The following is a 5,195-nucleotide window of genomic DNA, read 5'->3' on the forward strand; positions in this document are numbered from 1 at the left end:
TTCCAAAAACTATCGATTTTGCTTTTACTCATAATAGTTGTTATGACCGCGCTGCAGGTCATAAAAACAGGCCCGCTATTGTAATAGGTAAATATAATTCTTCCTAGTATTCGGTATCTCCACGGTGATTTAGTACTGAATTTGTATTTTCTTTTCATTATTTTCTTCGGCGTTGGACAAAGGATCACATTCATATCTATCTGCTCGTGTCAGCACAGGTTGCTCCACTGGAGGAATTGCTTTGGTAGCAATAGCGGTACTGTTATTAGGGTATTGTTTGAAAAAAAGAAAAAGTTCTAGGAATTTTTGCAAATATGAGAGAAAGGACATGGAAGCGTGTGTGCTTGGGCGCGAGACAGGCCATTTGCCAATATTCTCTTACGAAGCACTTCGCCAGTCAACAAATTGCTTCCACGAGGAGAACGAAATTGGGGTTGGAGGGCTCGGGTCGGTCTATCTGGGTAAGCTTAGCGACGGAAGAACTGTGGCGGTAAAGAGACTTTCTCATGATAACTCCAGGAGGGTCGATCAGTTCGATCAGTTCATCAATGAGGTTAAGATTTTTTCGACTTTGAATCATCCACACATTGTCCGGCTTTATGGCTGCACCCCTGCACACAGCCCACAGCTGCTGCTCGTATACGAATTTGCCCCAAACGGAACCCTAGCTGATCATCTTCATGGCGATCGCAAAGACCCCAAGGGATTACCATGGAATACTCGCTTTAATATTGCTGTTCAAACTGCACAGGTCTTGGCTTTTCTTCACAGTGTTCATCCGCCTATATTGCACAGAGATGTGAAATCCTCAAACATTCTCTTGGGAGAAAATTTTATTGCCAAAGTGGCTGATTTTGGGCTTTGCAGACTTGTGCCTGTAGATGCCTCACATGTCACCACCTCTCCACAGGGCACACCAAGCTACCTTGATCCAGTGTATTATCAGTGCTATCAGCTGACAGAGAAATCTGATGTGTACAGCTTCGGGGTCGTTTTGGCGGAGATCATTTCTGCCAGATTAGCAGTGGACACCAATCGGAAGACCAGGGAAATCAACCTTGCTACCATGGCAATAGCTAATATTCAAGAAGGGGCTTTGCATGAGCTTGTGGATCCGCAACTCAATATCGAAAAGAACCATGAGGCGAAGGCCATGGTATGTGCCATTTCCGAATTAGCGTTCAGATGCCTGGCGTCAGAAAGAGATGACAGACCACACATGGAGCAAGTTGTTACTGAGTTTGAGGAAATCAGACATTTGTGTGTTGGCAGTTCAAATGGTCCAGGTGAACAAGAGGAAGGATACCTTTCCAACATCAAACAGCTGAGCACAGCGCCAATATCTCCCACCTCTGTTGAAGACACGTGGCGCACCAGAAGCTTCACTCCCAAGCAGTGCATAATGTCTCCCTTGGAACTTCGTATGCATAGTGTTTAATTTGCAGTTTTCAGATTTGGCGCACCAGAAGCTTTACTCCCAAGCAGTGCATAATTTCTCCCTTGGAACTTCGTATGCATAGTGTTTAATTTGCAGTTTTCAGATTTGCTCTAGAATCTGGCTTTCTGACCTTAACCCAGGATGTAAAAAGACCACAGCTAATTAACATTCCCGGCTAGCTGGACTGTATAATGGCAGGGAGGCATAAACCGCATGCTATTAAGGTAGAGCAGAGAATAATGAGATTTGAATAATTGGGTATATTAGAAATTGAACCAAACCTGTTTCATATTATAGGATGTTTGAGGAAATTTTTGTAGGAAAGAAATATGGAGCCTCCCAATGTTATAATATAAATAACATTTGTTTGTATTTACATAAAAGTTCGGTCAAGTTTGCAATCACTGCTACCTGAGCTCTGCTTGAGTCATGTATCTCAACCTCTGTATCTTTGACTTCTCCAAGGCCCTTTAAACCAGTGGGCAAAGACCATTTACGTTGGTGTCACCATCAATTAAAAAAAATTATAACTGATTTATGTCGCCCCTTTCATATTTAATTAAGAAATTATAAAAGAAACATTTATCACCATTTGGTTCCTTTTGTGACACTAGTGGACTACTACCCTGCTGCAAAGGAGACATCACCCCTGCATGAGAGTGTCTCCACTTCATGCCAAAACTTCATGACAGCAGCAGCAACTGCATGAGAATTTTTTGTTTGCTTCTGGTATAGGTCCTTTGTCCAAAAAATATCTCCATGACCTGTCTCTTGAGCTACCGAATGACTTACTTGAGCAGCTGCAACCATCTTCCAAATCCTCGTGTTTATGTGTTATATCAAGTAAAGTATTATAGGCACACACAGATTTCTGATTTTCCTTTTCTCTTTACAGGCTCTCTTAAGCTCCCACTAGGATCAGATTTCATCCTTAGCTATCACTACCCAGTCTGTGGGGTGGCCCAAAAGGTCTTTTGATCATTAGTGTGAAAGCTACATACAGTTTGACAAAAATACATAGATCACTGTTATGAAACTCTGGGAATTTAGGATTTTATTTTTCATGCAGTTGGAAAATATTAATGCTAAACAGTAAGGTTTCTTTGTGAATGTTCAGTAATATGGTTAAACTGTTAATAGTCATACTTCAAAAAATCACTTCTGAACGGTCCAAGTAGTGACCTACTAAATCAGGAATAAAAGGCCCAATTCAACTTCAATTCAACATCAATGCATGAATAACTAGGCCGTTGCAGTAAGTTCTGTGAGCCCAATTGTAAACGAATTATTTTCCTTGTATGCGTTATGCATAGAGCAATGCTTGTTTCTTAGAAATGTCCAACGCTGTTGCAGTAAGTTATGTAATCCCAATTGTAAATGAATTATTTTCCTTGTATGCGTTATGAATAGAGAAATGCTTATTTCTCATGTCCAGTAAAAGTTTTGGTAGCATTAAAAACTCAATATTTTTAACCTATAATTAGATGAAAAAGTTCATATTAGGTGTCACCGTCAATTGAAAAAAAAATATAACTGATTTATGTCTGCCCCTTCATATTTAATTAAGAAATTATAAAAGCAACATTTATTTCTCTACCCTACTTCATTTCCCTTTTGTGCCTTTCGTTGCAGAAAAGCTAATAGAAAAAAATTTGTGAATTACATAAAAGTTCAGTCAAGTTTGCAATCTTGATTTCCTTTTCATACATTTAAATTGAACAAAAGCTGGATAAAATAATTGATAAAACTTTAGTCATATATGTGATCCTGCACTAAAGTTCAGTGAATAATGCAATCCAGAACAGAGTTATCACCATTTGGTTCCTTTTGTGACAGCAGTGAAAGTGTTCATGACAACAGCTGCAATTGCATGAGCATTTTTTCTTTGCTTCTTGTACAGGGCCTTTGTCCAAAAAAAAGTCTCCATGACCTGTCCCTTAGGCTATCCAACGACCTAATTCAGCAGCTACAGCGGTATTCCAAAGCCTTTCCTGCATAGAACAAAGGCAGACATATAAGTAATATAACACAAACATAAATAATGTTGTTATTTACACAATACTGTGAAGGTATTTACGTTTGGTTATAAACAAAGTCAAAAAATCAATACAGAAAGTAGAAAATCATTGCCACTGCATGAACCTGCATGAAATCATTAGCCATCCAAGACGTTTCCTCAATGACAAAATCCTAATGAGATTTCCTTAGTGGAGGCTCCAGAAAAGGTTTTGAATTAGCAGATTCTGTGTTCTTTCTCAGTCTAGCCTGCATGTCAAGCAAATTTGGCATTAAAACAATATTTCACGACATAGCTAACAATGCTGAGATAGAGTAGTCTCCTATAGAATGAATATATTAAATATCTATTAAAAAGTTTGAAAGCATTTAACCATAAACCTCCATATTTACTTTGATCAATTTGGCCTCTTCCAAAATGATATCTTCATGTGCTCTTTTTGTTGCAGCCGATAAATTTGAATTCTTCTCCATTTCCAAAGGAAGAGCAACTCCTGGGTATTTACTATTTACTACTCACAATACCAGATAATATGGTAACTTTTGATTGTGGAAGCATAGACATTTTTTATGAACTAGATATGCCAACCGCTTGACTCTCAACCTCCTTTTCTAGTACAAAAGAGGAATTTTCTTTCCTTTTACATCCTAAATATTTGTGATCTTCGGTGCTAGCAGGTAATCCTTCTTCAATCTTTATCTTAAAATCAGTGACCCCTAAAAGTTTATCTTCATACATAGAATTGGCTCTGCTCCTCGTATGCAAATCCTTATAATTTGATGAAGATGTTTCCTTTATATTGTCCAAACTTGTACTTTCTGGTAACCTCTCAAACATTGAATGTTTCTCACAGGCACATTCATTAAAGTCACGTTTCTCATGTGTATGAGATGAATTAGTTCCTGATATGTTCAGTTTCCCAACATCAACTGCAGTTGTGAATGAACGATGTTGACTATTGTCATGTTCAACATGTACATTATTCTCATCTTCAATTATGCAACCATCATACCTCCTATTCAGACTTGGTTCCAATACAACAGCATTCTGGAAAAATTTATCTATACCCACTTTATCATTTTCTTGGCATGAAGTTTGATATGTCTCTTCACTAACCACCATCGATGCTGCAACATTTCTTGGAACTGCGTCTTGAGCCACATTGACCTCTTTAGGATGTTCATGGCTTTGGATATTGTTAGAAATTATATCAACCTTAATGCCAATATGATTTCCTTCATTGTGGATATATTGTAGCATCCCTATGAGTGTCCTGCCTCTGTAGCCCACCCAAATCAGTTCCCGAATGGTTTTCATGAATAAGTGCTTCTCGCATTCCATTCTTATTGAAGGGCGTGGACTTTGAAATATTGGTGGATGAAATATTACAATTTTTGTCTACATGCGTCTCAACCTCTGTGTCTTTTGACTTCTCCAAGGCCTTTTAGACCAGTGGGCAAATTTGGAGATCTATTACTAATAATAACTTTAACATTATCCTTTATTGAGGAGTGTCCAGTATAATGTTTGATTCATGACTATTTCTTCTTGCATATAGCCTTTAACTCCCATGCATACACCCCCTGAGTATTTTGATTCCTTTAAATGTGTTTGAATCCGACTTCCATCCAGCTGTGATGCCTGCTTTCCTGTGCAACATGTCCTTTCCCATCACAACATGATGTGATTCTTTCAGCATCCATGACTTCTGTATCACCAGCAAAATTGCCTGCTGTGTTT

The 5,195-nt window shown here is 38.4% G+C and overlaps 1 long non-coding RNA gene and 1 pseudogene across 1 annotated transcript; one reads left to right on the forward strand and one right to left on the reverse strand.

Annotated features, from left to right (window-relative positions):
• The first annotated feature begins 328 nt into the window (after nt 1–328).
• On the forward strand, nt 329–1,438 carry LOC149236698 (LEAF RUST 10 DISEASE-RESISTANCE LOCUS RECEPTOR-LIKE PROTEIN KINASE-like 1.4 pseudogene; annotated as a pseudogene).
• Nucleotides 1,439–3,203: 1,765 nt separating this feature from the next.
• Nucleotides 3,204–3,982, reverse strand: LOC149236699 (uncharacterized). The gene is made up of 3 exons (XR_016268428.1): nt 3,848–3,982; nt 3,581–3,703; nt 3,204–3,429 (listed from the first exon to the last, which is right to left on the reverse strand). It is a non-coding gene; the product is annotated as an uncharacterized LOC149236699 (long non-coding RNA).
• Nucleotides 3,983–5,195: the final 1,213 nt, after the last annotated feature.

The sequence above is a fragment of the Pinus tabuliformis genome, chromosome 8 (assembly GCF_031772625.1).
Source record: "Pinus tabuliformis cultivar Carrire ecotype Pingquan chromosome 8, CPIR1, whole genome shotgun sequence".
Lineage (NCBI taxonomy): Eukaryota > Viridiplantae > Streptophyta > Pinopsida > Pinales > Pinaceae > Pinus > Pinus tabuliformis.